Source organism: Elephas maximus, chromosome 4 (assembly GCF_024166365.1).
Source record: "Elephas maximus indicus isolate mEleMax1 chromosome 4, mEleMax1 primary haplotype, whole genome shotgun sequence".
Classification (NCBI taxonomy): Eukaryota; Metazoa; Chordata; class Mammalia; order Proboscidea; family Elephantidae; genus Elephas; species Elephas maximus.
Genome location: NC_064822.1, coordinates 95115052 through 95131180, shown reverse-complemented (window position 1 = coordinate 95131180; position 16129 = coordinate 95115052). Strand labels below are relative to the sequence as shown.

At 38.8% G+C, this 16129-nt stretch overlaps 1 protein-coding gene across 3 annotated transcripts in view; it reads right to left on the bottom strand.

The window, feature by feature from the left end:
• CNTN1 (contactin 1) overlaps positions 1 to 15656 on the bottom strand; it is a 385906-nt gene extending 370250 nt beyond the window's left edge. For all 3 annotated transcript variants that reach the window (XM_049882834.1, XM_049882835.1, XM_049882836.1), the window contains exon 1: positions 15496 to 15656. The gene's annotated coding sequence lies outside the window, so the exon portion shown is untranslated. The remainder of the gene's footprint in view (positions 1 to 15495) is intronic.
• Between the last annotated feature and the right edge of the window lie 473 nt (positions 15657 to 16129).

The window sequence follows — 16129 nt, the reverse complement described above, 5'->3', positions numbered from 1 at the left end:
TCTCTGACTTTGCCTTGGTCAAGTTGTGCTGGTTCCCCAGTATTGTGTCTGTACTACTCTTCACCAAAGATGGTTCTTCTTGAAAGATGAGCAGATGCTTGTCAGATATACCATGCAGACACAAGCAAAACTTTCTATCTTATTAAAGTGCCAATATACTTGAAAAATAGACACTGCTTTTGTCCGGAATTCGATATAAGGTCCATTATTAAAGAAACTATGATCTGCTATAGATAAAATAATTTTCCATTGCTATCACCCACTACATTTGCCCCACATCAAACATGAGCCAATGTAGTATAAATGAAACAGATGAGCATATGTAAGCTGACAGAAGATCCATGGCAATAAGAAAGCTCATATAATGAATAAGATCTCAAATGTCATTGCCAGGTCAAAGAACATTGCAAGCAATTGTGAAGAAAAAAATCTTTTCTGGGTGAAACAAAACTCACTTGGGGAATGGTTGAGTTAAATTTTAATTCCTTAGTGTATCAAATAATAGCTAATTGCTTGTTTTGAAAAATACAATCATCTCGGGCATTCAAAAGAGAAACAGTGTGATCAATATACCTTAGCCCAATACTTCCTTGAATAATGATGGCATTAAGAAAAGATAGAAAGAAAAAAACAAGAAATTATTCATACATGCTATGTCTCAGTTATTCTTTGTGACTTCTTAATACATAATTTCAGCAGAATATCAGAAAATACAGGGATTTTTATTGGAAGTACACCACTCCTGACTTATTGACACAGTTACGATCCAAAGATCAGGTTGTTATGCAAAAATCAGCATTACGTGAAAATGGAGCATGACTACATCATTACATAATGGCCAAATCACATCAATATGTAACTGCCAAACCATTGAGAATCATGACCCAGCCAACCTGACACATAACCTTAACCATCACAACCAGAGTTACACTCACCTCACATCTCAGCACTCAGTGCTGCCAGACATAGGTCGTTAATGCACAAAATAATTGGATAGTAGGTTTTTTACTATTGTAGCAAATGCAAGATGTCAGATAATGAGATAGTCAATAAGTGAGAAGTAGGTGTATAAAGTTTTGGCATGCCAAGTAGTGATTCTATGAGCATATTTCAGTATGACTAATAAAATCATTAAACTGCCCTCGTAGTGCAATGGTTAAGCACTCAACTGCTAACCAAAAGGTCAGTGGTTGGAACCCACCAGCTGCTCCATGAGAGAAAGTAGCAGCCTGCTTCCGTAAAGATTACAGCCTTGGAAACCCTATGGGGCAGTTCTACTCTGCCCTATAGGGTAGTTATGAGTCCGGATGAACTCGAGGGCATACAACAACAATAAAATTATTCTGGTCAGTAACGGTAATTCATCCACTGTACACCTACACCTAGTCACTTAAACACGCACACACACAAATAATACACACACAAACACAAGAACACATACACAGGGAAATAATTCTCAGTCTGGTTATGTCAGGCATCAGAAGCTTAGAAAATGGCATTTTATAAATACCTTTGGTTTTAATTATCTCTAAAAACCCAACACTGCTGGACATCTTTTTTTAGTGGTTTAGTCATGTTGTGAGTGACAGTTTTAGATGCCCTTATAACAAATAGGATTGTATGCAAACAGGAAACCATATGTGTTTATAAAAACAAGCATGGTGTGTTCTCAACAGGGGCTGAAGATGAAATCCAAAGTAGAACATCTGTGAACTTATATGGCTTAAAAACAAAAAAATTATGTTTTAGCAGAAATCAAGTTCTAAAAGAAGCTGTGAAAAAATTAAGATGAAACTATATGATTCAGTACGTTTATTTAATTCTCTTTTTTATAATTACTCAAAGGGGTTTTTTATAACATACCTACTAGCAAAATTAAGTCAAAAATAAAATAATCATTGAGCTGATTAAAAGAGATGATTTGGAGAGTTTGGACTTGCCACTTTCCTGGCAAGAGGAGTTCTCATCAATAGTTATCTTGATATGCTGTTTCAAATCCAGATTTAACTCACTTTCTTTAATGCTTTTGAAATTACAAAGGCCTTTCTTATCTAGTATGTTGTTTTACTTCATTAAATCCTCAAAAAGAAAAGTATCGAGATATGTGATTAACTCACTACCTTACTTGAAACCATTGCTGCCAGGATAAGATACAAAACCTTTAATACTTTAAAGGAACTCTCTTGATCTGTCAGTCTCACCTCATCAGCCACATTTCTTGACACTTCATAGTTTATACTGTACCATATGTTGAGTTTCTTTCAGTTAATTGAACCAGTTATGCTCTCCTGGGCCTCCAGGTCTTTGCATGTCCTTGGCATTGAACATTCCACCTACAATGTTGACTCTCTTTGCATCAAAGCACTTATCACACAGTTTTGGGTGCTCATTTTATTTATTTATTTTTCTCAGTAGCTTAGATGCCTCTTGAAATGAAGGAACAAGTCAGACTTGTTCCTTACTGTATCTCCAGATCCAAACACAATACCTACCACAGAGTAGATCTCTGTTTCTCTGCTCTAGCTCCTTCTCCTTTCTCTCTCTCTTTTCAAATAAAAGACATAATAAATAAAGGAAAAAATAAGTGCTGTTTATCTTATGTCTTTCAATTTCTAACAGAATGGCCTAATTTACAGATTATTTATGGGAGGCAGGTCCTTTTTTTATGTCAGAAAATTATTCTATACAAAAGACAAGCAGCTTTGGAGGGCCACAAATGGGCAAATAAGAAAGAAGAGGCATCTGCCTATGTAACTAGCCAAATTATCTAAATCAGACCTGGAAACTAATCGATGGCAAATGATACAGTCAACTTACTTTCAAATTTGTTTTGGTTTGGCGTTCGGCTGCTAACCAAAGGTCAGCAGTTGGAATGGACCAGCTGCTCCTTGGAAACCCTATTGGGCAGTTCTACTCTGTTCTATAAAAAAAAAAAAAAAATAGGGTCACAGTAAGTCGGAATCGACTTGACTGCAACGCCTTTTTTTCCCCCTCGTTTTAGTAAATGATGCCACTTACAGTAAGAAGAGTTGAGTAAACTCTCCAGATCACATGCATTAGTAAGTATAAGACATAGATTTAAATCGACATCAACTGAACTTCTAATATTGTACTCTACCCTGCATGACCAACCATAGACATATGCTATATTGAAAGTCTATGACACTGAAAATAACAATGAAAGCACAGGAGTTTATAAAAATAACTAGGAGCCAAAACTGAAATGCATTACAATCCCAGTAATAATTGAGATCTTTTTATATACACAATAACAAAATTTAATCTACAGAGAAATAACCAAATATTATGCTTTATAATATAAGCACACTATTGTTGTTGTTATTTGTTGTTAGGTGCAGTCAAGTTGGTTCTAACTCATAGCGACCCCATGTACAACAGAACAAAACACTGCCCAGTCCTACGCCGTTTTCACAATCATTGCTATGCTTGAGCCCATTGTTGCAGCCTCTGCGTCAGTTCATCTCATTGAGGGTCTTCCTCTTTTTTGATGACCCTCTACTTTACCAAGCGTGATGTCCTTCTCCAGGGACTGGTCCCTCCTGATAACGTGTTCAGAGTATGTGAGATGAAGTCTCGCCAGCCTTACTTCTAAGGAGCATTCTGGCTGTACTTCTTCCAAGACAGATTTATTTGTTCTTTTGCCAGACCATGGTATATTCAATATTCTTCACCAACACTACAGTTGAAAGGTGTCAATTCTTCTTCCCTCTTATTCATAGCCCAGTTTTCTCATGCATATGAGGTGACTGAAAACACCATGGCTTGGGTCAGGCCCACCTTAATCTTCAAGTTGATATCTTTGCTTTTTAACACTTTAAAGAGATCTTTTGCAGCAGATTTGCCAAATGTTATGGATCCAAGTAAAATGAAATCCTTGACAACAGATTGAAGTTGTCGAGTACACAATCAAGCTTCATTTATTAATTATTTTCTCAGTTTCATTTAGAACCACTATATCTTCTAAAAGTATTTGAAAGATTGGTAATACTCAGTATCAGTGAGGATATGCAAAAGTAAACATTTGTATTCACTTTGCTTTAGGCGTTGCTGTGGAATTGATTCTGACTCATAGTGACCTTATAGGAGAGAGTAGAACTGCCCTATAGGGTTTCCAAGGAGCAGCTGGTGGATTCAAACTGCCAGCCTCTTGGTTAGCAGCCAAGCTCTTAACCACTGCGCCACCAGGGCTCCTACACATTGCTAGGATTCTAAATTACTACAACCTTTTTGAGGGGCACAATGGAAATTATCTACAATGTCTATAAGATGTGTCTCTTTTTTAGGAATTCCATTCTGTAAATGTATCTTAGAGAAATATTCCAAGAAATGCACAATAGTGCATGTAAAATGATGTTCATTGTGGCATTTGTTATTTAAAAACATTAGAAACAACCCAAAGATTCAACAATTGGGTGTACATACATTATGCTTCAAGCAATGGGATACTATGCAAATTATACAAGTAATGTATTAACACTACAATGCGTGGAAATAAAAAGCTGGCCAAGATACGTTAAGTGAAAAAAAAGTGGCAAAAGTTTTTGTATAGTATGATTCAATTTTGATAGCAATAATGATATACTTAAAACAATACTATATGCACAAAATATGAAAAAACATAACATTCACAAGTCAACAGTGGTTACCTCTGTGGGTGGATTTAAAGCAGGTTTTCTCACTTACTAAATTATCCTTTTCAAAATGTCATACAGTTTTAAAAGCCTGTACAGTTGGTTCTCATTATTCACAGCACTTATATTTTAAAAAGTTCAAAACCAAAGCCAAACCCGTTGCTGTCAAGTCAACTCTGACTCATAGCAACCCTACAGGACACAGTAGAACTGCCCCATAGGGTTTCCAGGTAGTGGCTGGTGGATTGGAACTGCCAACCTTTTAATTAGCAGCCAAGCTCTTAGCCACTGCGCCATCAGGGCTCCAAAAAGTCACCATGAACACTGAATTAGCAAATATTGAGCCATTGTTCCTAGGAGAAACACAGGTTTAGGTTCCAGCAAGCTTCTGGTCACATTTTAGTCAAGCAATCAATGCTTAACCTTGTTTTATATGTGTTTCAGTTTAAAGACACCTTATTTAATATATATTTCTTACAAATAATCAACCACATGCAGTATTTTTTATAATAAAACACTAGTTGAGAAGAATGCACCATTTTCCTGACCTTGGTTAACATGACACTAAATTTGTTTGGCTTTTAGCTTCACAACAATCCTATCCACTCTGTGTTTCCTATTGGTTATCACCTCATAAATCTACCCATTTAGCCAATTTACCATCTTTTCTATAACTTCACCGTGCACTATAAATATTACTTTAGCACTGTCCTGAGCGGCCTCGTGTAAGGTTGGAGGATTTTCTCTTCCTTTGTCTGAATGTACCATATTGTTATCACCGTTGAATTCACAGCCAACAGTACTATAACTCATGCCTAAACTAAGCTTATCTAACATGAGCGTTTTCTCCATAGGCATACTAGATAGCACTTCAGCACTATGCCTGGGGACCATTTTAAACAAAGAAATCACCAACAAAAAGTACAAAAATACAAAAATGCGGCGCTAAATAGACTGTGAGGAGGACACTTGTTTAGGGTACAAGAGTTGAAACAATAAGGCAGAACATCACCTGCTCAACCTCCACTAGGAATATGTTGCACTCAATTTTTTCATTGCTCTGTACATGCCTACATGTGAAAGACCATAAAAACACCACACGTACTGGTTTGGGGGTTACAAATAAGTTTTAGCTAGAGGTATCCTGGTAGTGCAGTGATTAGGAGCTAAACTGCTAACCAAAAGGTCAGCAATTCGAATTCACCAGGCACTCCTTGGAATCTTATGCGGCAGTTCTACTCTGTCCTATAGAGTTGCTATGAGTCCCAATCATAGGGCAACAGGTTTGGTTTTTCAGTAGGTCAATTTATAAATATGAAATCCACAAATACTGAGGATCAACTTTATTTCATTTGTAGTAAGAAAAAATAGAAAAGCAATTTTTAACTTACTTATTTTCACAATATCTATAGTTTAAAAAAGTAATACAATGAAGCCTAAGGTTGATTCTTTGAAAAAAATTACAAAATTAATAAGCCTGTGGTATAAGTAACCAGTAAGAGGAATTGAAGGCCACCGTCAAAGATACTATAGCTACTAAAAAGATAATATAAGAATACTTTAAAAGCAGAAAATAACAAATTTGAAAATTTACATGAATGGGAAAACTCCTAAAAACTATAACTTACCAAAAAAGATTCAATAATAATTAGGAAATCTGATTAGATTCATAACTCTTAAAGGAATAGAAAGTTTAATTTAAAATTTTACCATGAAAAAAATTTTAGGGCCAAATGGCTTCAACAGTGATTTCTACAAAAATTTAAAGAAGGAAATAACATAGATTATCCACATATTCCTACCAGAATGGAAAAAGAGAGACTACATACAACTTATTTTATGAGTTCATTAGCAAAAACTTGATACTAAAATCTGACAAAAAACATTTAAACACACACACATTAAAAAATGCCAAATAAAACATTACCGAACCATATACTAATCCAGCAAGATACACAACATGTAGTACATCATAAAATCCCAAACCTAGTCCATCATAGCCAAATTTAATTTTTTCCAGGAATTTGAGTCCAGCTTAACATTCGGATATCAATTGATGTAATTCACCACAGTGACTCAATATAAAAAAAAAAAAAGCACACCATCTCAAAAAGAAATTAAAATGTTAAAACTAAACAAACTAGGATTAGAAGGGAATGTTTTAGCCTGATGAAGGTTATCTATTAAAAAAAAAAGAAAAGCTAATGTGAACATCATACTTAATGATGAAATGTCGAGAAATTTTCTTCTGAGATTAGGAATGAGACAAGGATGTCAATTATCACCACTTCTACACAACATTGCCCTGGAGATCCTATTCAATGCAATAAGGCAAGATTTTTAAAAGTTATAAAATAGGGAATGGAAAAGAAGAAATAAACTCATTATTGTAAGATAATCAGTTTGAGTATCTGGAAAATTAAAAACAATCAACAGACAAATTATTAGTATTAATAAGTGTGTTTGGCTACTTTGTATAATAAAAAGTCAACATAAAAAATCAATTGTATTTCAATTTGCTAGCAACAAAGAGTTAAAAAGTAAAATTTAGAAACTACAGTACGTACAATAGCATAAAAAATCAAGTATCTAGGAATAAATATAATAAAAACTATGCAAGCTTTTACACTGAAAACTTTAGACATCATTTACAGAAATTTTTAAAGACTTAAATAAAGTGATATATGGGCCATAATCATGGATTTAAAGGCCCGATTTTTAAATGCCAACCATTCTCAAATTGATTTGGATGATGAAATCTTATTCAAAATTCTAACAGATATCTGTATAAATGAGCAAGATGATTTTAAAATTTATGTAGAAAAGTAAAGAGCCAATAAGACAAGCTTAAGTGAAGACAAACTTAAAGAATTACCAAGTAGGAGGACTTACTCTAGTAAATATCAAGACCTATTTTAAAACTCTGCTACTCCTCTCAGTTTTTCATATTGTGGTGGCTTAGATGTTTTTGTGATGCTGGAAGCTATGCCCTCAGTATTTCAAATACCAGCAGTGTCAGCCATGGTGGACAGGTTTCAGCAAAGCTTCCAGGCTAAGACAGACTAGGAAGAAAGGCCTGGTAATCTACTTCTGAAAATTAGCCAACAAAAACACTATGGATCACAACAGAATATTGCCTGATACAGTGCTGGAAGATAAGCCCCCTAGGCTGGAAGGCACTCAGAGTGCAGTGGCCACGAGAATGGACTCAAGTATACCAACCATCCTGAAGATGGCACTGGACCATGCAACGTTTCCTTGTGTTGTACGTGGAGTCACCATGAGTCAGAGCTGACTCAACAGCAACTAACAACAACAGACAAGTAAACAATCAGTTACAATATCGTCTGGTAAATGCTATGTTACCCACAGGTTATTAGGGAAGCACTAAAGAAGGTCTCAAATCTCAGCCTGAAAGTTCAGGGAAGTCTTTCTAGAGAGAAAGACAGCCGACCCGAGTCTTTGAAGGGGTGAGGCAAGTCAGTTAGAAATCAGACAAGAAGACAGCTCATTTCTTGCAGAGAACAGAGCTTGGAGGATGGGGAGGAGAGAAGAAGAGACAAACCATGAAGCATCTGGGGAAATACAAACAGTTCATTGTGATAAGCATTATGGGAGCCTAGAGAAGGAAGAGCCTAGAGTAATAATATAATGAAATAAGAGAAGTAAAAATGGACCACGCAAGACTTTAGAAGTAATGCAAAGGGCTTTAGGTATCTTATAGGAAACAGGGGGCTCTGTCAAAAGATTTTCAGCAGCAAAGGCACATCATGAAACTGATTTTAGAAAAACGACTGATTATAGTGTGAAGAATGGGCTCAAGGGGAACAAGACAACAAGACAGGGGTTGGATTACTTTATTGCCTCTGAATTAGGGACTTCAACTACCCCATTTCCCTACAGAGGAAGCAAAGTTTTAGAACAAATAATTTGCCCAAATCACTCAGCTAGTAACTGGCAAAGCTGGATTTTATTTAAAGCTCTGCATAACTTCAAAGCCTGTGCTGTTAAGGACCAAGGAACCCTGCCTCTCATAAAAGAAACTAATGTGACCAACCCTAAGCATTTAGAGACTAATTACAAAACAGCGTAGGAAAAGCGATGGCACGCTCTGGTCTACATCATCAGAATCAAGTACAGAGGTGAGCAATTATCCAGTGAATTAAGGACCATCTGGATAATCCTGGCAAAGGCAGATTTAGTGCCTGAGTCATTCAGATAATTGTTCAAACAATGTGCCCCCCTCTGGCTGAATAACCTGGTCATTAATATCTTCCATAGTATGCTTTACCCCCTGGCACTTTTGAAATGGACAATAGCAACTCAAAGAATTGAGGTACTATTCACTTCATGAGAGAGCCACATAAATAATAAGGGGATCTTAATAGACTGGGAGTGTATTTTATATGTCCCCAGGATCCACTTAACACTGGGTTGTACACATGGTATAAAAAAGCCAAATCCCACTTCAAAGGAGAAAAGAAATTCAGCAATAGTACTCGCATATGTGTGTTTTATATTCAATTATTTATCAGGTGGCAGAAAGTTTTCTGAGCATGAAAATATGACAGACTGATAGGTTAAACTACTGATAATTATAAATTTCTGTGTGTCAAAAAAAGGTAAAAAAGAAAGGCAAAAAAATTTAACAGCATATAGCTGATGTCTTCCTATTATGTGAAGAAAATATGAACTTCCTGATAGTCAAAGGAAATTCACAAAAGAAGAAATAACCAGACCCAGTGCCATCGAGTCGATTCTGACTCATAGAAATAGAAAAGAAAAATTACAGTTAAAATAAAAATATTTCAGAATTCATCCAAAATCATAGAAAGAAAACTCAAAAGAATAACTAGATACAAAATTTCCACTATAAAAATGGTAATAATTCTTATGACCACAATACCAAGTGGTAATGAGAGTATTGCCAAATCAGTACACCCACTGGTGGTGTATAAATTTGCACATAAACTTTTGGTAGGTGGAGAAATTTGACAGGAGACGTTAGGAGTTTAGAAATATTTACTTTTGACCTGGCAACTGTTAAGAAGTTATTATAAGAAAATGAGGAAACCCTGGTGGCGTAGTGGTTAAGGGCTATGGTTGCTAACCAAAGGGTCAGCAGTTCAAATCCATCAGGTGCTCCTTGGAAACTCTACAGGGCAGTTCAACTCTGTCCTGTAGGGTCGCTATGAGTCGGAATCAACTCGACGGCAATGGGCAATGGTGGGTTTATAAGGAAATGGTCAGAAAGGCAAAGGTTAATGTATTTTTATATCCATCGCCACAACCGTAAAAAACTGGAAATGATCTAAAGATTCTACTCATATAATATTTGACAGTCATAAAAAAAGAGTGAAGAAAAATATTAAATGAAATGAATAAAGGCTCATGTTATGATGTTGAGTGGGGAAAAAAGCTGGATAAAAAAAAAATGATTATTCAGTATAACACCAAATCTGTAAATTTAAAATAACCGTGTATAGTCATGAAAGGAGTCTTGGTGGTACAACAATTAAGCACTTGGCTGCTAATGCAAAGGTTGGTGGATTGAACACACCCAACAGATCCATGGGAGAACAACCTGGCAATCTTGATCCCATAAAGATTATAGTTTAGAAAACTCCACGGACAGTTCTACTCTGTCACATGGGACACTATGAGTCGAAAATGGACCCCATGACACCAAACAACAACATGTTCATACAGGTAGGATTGGAACAGGGAGAGTAGATCTCTCTACATCGTGGAACTTTCCAATTTCTCTTTAGTGATCCTATATTTCCTTATAATCACAAAAAATGTTATTTTGAATACAAAATTAAATGAATATACTTTGAGTGCAGTTTAACACAGTAGTTCATTCATACAACCATAGGGAGTTAATGCCACCTACCCATCCTCCTGCTACATTTCCAAGGTCACACAGCTATTAAGCCCTACTGTCGGGATTTGAACCCAAATGTTTCTTGCTCCAGAGTCAGTGCCCTTTAAGATTGGAACTAATTTTGAACTAATCTGAACTAAAATTGAAATAATACATACTGAAAATTTCACAGCAGAGTAGAAGCAATAATAAAAATTGAAAATACATTTTTTCAATAATATCACCTGAAATTTGAGTCAGAATCAACGGCAATGGGTTTGGATTTTTTTTTTTTTTTAAACCAATAAGATTTATACACTGGGATATTCGATAAATTACCTACTGCACTAATCCAGGCATGCAATGGCAGATGAAGCTGATACTTGGGAAAACAGACCAATATATGAATTACAGTTGAGAATAAATCTGAACAAATTAGCATCTGAATAGACAGTGGGCACTTGCCTTGGTGGCATAGTGATTAAGGGCCCAGACTGCTTATCAATAGGTCGGCAGTTTGAATCCACCAGGTGCTCCTTGGAAACCTTATGGGGCAGTTCTACTCTGTCCTGTAGGGTTGCAATGAGCTGGAATTGACTGGACAGCAATGGATTTGGTTTACTTTTTTTTTTGGTTTTGGAGGTAGAGGAACGAAAGTTTTATTAACACACGTAGGTTTCCTTCTAAAGCCTGTGCTCATAGCCATTCTGCTAGTATTTTGGAATGGTTAGTTAAGGAGAGATTAGGGCTGCAAATGCCAAAGGATAATTTTATTTCCAGTAAAATAAACATTGATTTGCAGAGGGGGAGCTAACTAGTAACTTAGAAGTTCTGTGTTATGATGCAGCCCTGGCCAATTTACATGCATAGATGGATGGAAATGGGACTGTTAATTTCTTTTATAATAAGGCAATTACATGGCATATTTTGTGTAAAGAAATATTAAAAGCCTATCAACTAAGGAGCCCTGGACAGGCATTGGTTAAGCTCTTGGTTGCTGATGGAAAGGTCGACAATTGGAGCCCACTAGTGGCTCCATGGGAGAAAGATCTGTATAGCTGCTTCTGTAAAGATTACAGTTTAGAAAACTCTATGGGGCAGTTCTACTTTGTCACATGGGATCATTATGAGTCAAAATTCAAATCCATGGCTCCTAACAACAACATCATCTTTCAACTAGGTCTCTATTTGGCCTCAAGGGACACAAGATACAAGAGAATAAAGAATAACCTGTACATAGTCATAACTCTTATGGGAAAATTGAGTCGTTCTGTGGAAGGATATAGAAACACCTCATGCCATCTGTCATGGATCGAATTAGGTCCCCCTAAAAATGTGTGGCTGGGCCATGATTCCCAGTATTTTCTGACTTTCCTATATGTTGTAATGAGGGAGATTGGGTGGCAGTTGTGTTAGTGAGGCAGGACTCAATCTACAAGTTTGGACTGTGTCTTGAGGCAATCTCTTGAGACAGAAAGAAGCAGAGAGCTGGGGACTTCAACCCACCAAGAAAGCAGCGTCGGGAGCAGAGCGTGCCCTTTGGACCTGGGGTGCCTGCGCTGAGATGTTCCTAGTCTGGGGGAAGATTGATGAGAAGGCCAACAGAGACATAAAGCCTTCCCCTGGAGCTGATGCCCTGAATGTGGACTTTAAGCCTACTTTACTCTGAGGGAATAAACTTCTCTTTGTCAAAGCCATCCACTTGCGGTATTTCTGTTACAGCAGCACTAGATGACTAAGACACCATCCATAATCCTTCGGAGAGAAGATGCAGAGCTAAAGGAAGTTTTCCCAAAAGCGTTTCCCAATATATAGCCTTCTATCAATAAATTGGTTATCCTAAGTCATTACTGCATCCATCCAAACAATTTTTTATGATGATACTTTCTCAGCAAGTATCTTTCAGCATACTTAGAACATTGTTCAGTTTGGTGGTGTATACAAAGAAAAATAGGTCATGATCTTTTTTGCAAAGTACTTCCTGTCTCATTAGAACACAAATTAGACATACATACAAGCAACAAAATAAGATTGCATGTGATTAGGTTTTCAAGTGAAAGTTAGCTACTAGTGATTTCAGAGAGGAGAGATCACTCTGAGTTAGAATCATTGGGAAATCTTGGCCAAATAAACCACAAATTAATTAAATGCATTAAGTTGATAGATAATCAAAAACCAAACCAGCTGCCATCCAGTCAATTCTATTCATGGTGATCCCATACTGATGTATTATGATAATGAATACTAGCTCTATTTACTGAGGACTCACTATGCACACATCCCCATGCTGGCAACTATGCGCTACATATTCTTGTTGAATCCTCACAACCCTGATATTCAGTGCTATTACTCTCTTTTTAAAGATGAAGAAACTGAGATGCTGAGAAGTTAAATAACTTGCCCCAAATCAAAATCAGGAAGCTGCAGAGCCAAAATTAAAATCCAGCCTCAACTGCCTGTGATGGTTAGCCTAATAGATTAAATCACTAATTTTCAAAATGATGTGACAAGTTGGGAATGTATCCTAAGAACTCAGAATTAAAATTATATGTATATAATTTTATTTAGGTAATTTAGGTATTTATGTAAGAACAGAATAGAGTAAAATTGGCCCACATATTCTTACTGGTATTAATATCCACCATATTTGCTACCAGGACCACAAACAGTGGGAAGCTGAAAAGTATTCTATTTGAGGGGAAACTGCTATATGGTATAAATGCACAGTATGTTGTTAGAATCTTAGAGGTGGAATAATGGGTTTTTAAAGACTTTATATGTAAATCAGGTGTCCTCTGAATTTTAGTGCTTTCACATGTGAAAATGCAAAGATTATCATTAGGATTACATAATCCAGGTAATGAGAAAATAAATGCACATAGATCTGTAAAAGAATTTTCACATAGTGCAAATAGACATAATAAAAAACAGCAGCACAAGTTCAAATATCAGGTCCACAGCAAAAATTATATCCTCACCAAAAAAGTCAAAACTACCCCCAACAGTTCTAACAGTCCCTTAGTTATGCGTCCTGGTCTCCAAATGTTGCTAGCTATAGGTTACCATCCCCCCAAATTTACTACCAAATACATCAAAGGACAGGCATAAGCAAACTATTATGCTCTGATGAGTTTAACAAAATATTCCAGATATAGTTTACATTTATTTAATAAGTGTGTTATATTTCAGGCTAAACCCAAAACTGAATTCATTGCTGTCCAGTTGATTCCAAATCATAGCAACCCTTCAGGACAGAGTAGAACTGCCCCACAGGGTTTCCAAGGAGCACCTGGTGGATTCAAACTGCCAACCTTTTGGTTAGTAGCCGAGCTCTTCACCACTATGCAACCAGGTCTCCTTCTTCAGGCTAACCACCCCCCCGCCAGAAAAAAAAACCTATTGCAGTCTAGTGGATTCTGACTCATTGTGACCCTATAGGACAGAGTAGAACTGCCTCATAGAGTTTCCAAGGGGCGTCTGGTGGATTTGCACTGCCAACCTTTTGTTTAGCAGTCATAGCACTTAACCACTGTGCCACCAGGGTTGCCAGTTCAGGCTAGTGGGGTTAATATATACACTATGAAAAATGCAAGGGAATGGATGAAGATGAGATAGCATGCTAAGAATGTATTCAAAATAATATTTGAAAATATTGATCTTTATGCGCGTTACAGAAACATTCATTTTATTTCAGGCTGCGTTTCATCCCTCAGAGTGCATCTCCTCTGGCTTTTCTCCCAGTGGAGAATTTGATTCCCTCCTGCCCCTCCTACTCAGTGCTTCCAGATTGCTTCCCAAGGCCAAGGCAGCCGGCTTAGCAGCAGGGAAACCGGGCTGGAGATGCAGGAGCTATATATAGCTCCACCTTGGAGATGCGAACATACAAGCACACATACAAGTGCCCATGTTGGATTTGGGATAAATAAATAAGAGAAGGCTGTAGCTCTCCCCATTCCCTCCTTCTCATAACCTCATTTTTTAGGAATTTTCAGCGCAGATTGTCATCAGTGGCCGAGTGATGCAGCATATGATTTCTCTGCAATTCTGCCTAATGCTTCCAGCAATCTGACTCCAGCAGGCACCGGCGCTGGGCCAACACCTAGTATCCAGATGCGGTCACCAGGGAGGGTGACGTGCAGCCACCTTGAGCCCATCCGGGCACGATTAGTTGACTCTCTGGGAATCCCTGGGGGCAAACCCACCTCTTAGAAACTAGGTGAGAAGGTGGTTCCCAATAGACAACGTCAGACTGGGAGAGAAGAAGCAAAGCCTTCTCTCCCCTCCTGGGTCTGCGGCAGATAGCGGAGAACGGCCCACATCTTCTCAAGAGAAATGTAATTGATCGGAAATCGTCTCTTGAGTTGTAGGGATTCTTCCCTGCCCCCACCCCCAAAGGGAGCGGGTCCTGAAAACAAGTCCCTTCTTTCCGTCACCGCAATTATTCCCTTTCCCCCCACCCCCTCCCCCGCCTTTTTTTTTTTTTTTTCAGGGAAATAGCAAGAGTCCAAAAGGAGAGAGAAGAGGCGAGAGAAAATGAGTAGGTGCTCACGGCGGAGGAAGGAGAAGCTCTTCTTGATTTCAGAAGACCTGCGGTTCCCCGCCGCTGACATGTCTGCTCCCCCAGCCCCTCCCCTGCCGGGTCGACATGACATCCCGGGCGAGTCACCGATGGTGGCGGCCGCTGCCTCCGAGAGGAAAGTTGAGGAGACACAGATGGGGGCTTGGTCTCCTCTCCCAGGGCGCTACCGTCCTCCTTCCCTGCCAGCCACCGCCGGACTCCAGCATCCCGCACCCTCCCTTCCCAGCACCCAGACAGGCTGCTGCCCGAATCCATCCCGACGAAGCCTGCAGCGGCCACAGATTTGGGGGTGACGAGGGCGGGGCAGGGCGGGGGGGTAAGGGGAAGGGAGGCAACAGGAACATGAAAATACGCATTCTTTATTTTATCTGCAAAGAAGGAAAAGTCCTGCCTCCTACCTGTTCCCTGCTCCTGCTCGCCTCAGCCCGGCACAGCTGGACCATAACCTACAGGTTTCCCACTTCCGTGGCAAACACCTGGGAGCGCATCTCCTCACCCGGCGCCCCTCCTCGCCTTGGCGGAGCCCACCCTCGCTACCTGACAGCGGCAGCCTGGCCTTTTAGAGCGGTTATTGGGGCCGCAGGAAGAGCGGGGCGGGCACAGGAGAGAAAGCTGCGTCTCTGATTGGACAGAAGGGCTATCACTCTCCTCCCCAGGACCAGCGCTTACTGCGGACTGAGGTAGCTGCTAAACCCAACTGCAAAGGGTCTCTGCAGTCCCTGGAACCCAGTCCTGCTGCTGCTGGACCAAGGACCCCTAGGAGGAAGGAAACTGGGTCGGTGATTAGTTATTTGAGGCCCCAAGAGGGAGGGAGGGGCCAGGCATTGCCAGACACCCAGCACTCTCCTGAGCTTCCCTGAAGGGACCATCTGTTCTGGAAGATTTGACAGAGGAATATGTTAGCGGGCAGGGCCTCAAAAGAGAAACATGAACTTCGGTTAAGGATGGAGCAAAACCGAAAAATACCTACACTTACTTACAAGGGAGAAAAAAATAGATGTGTTTTTGTTTGTTTGAAGTTTCCATTTTGCC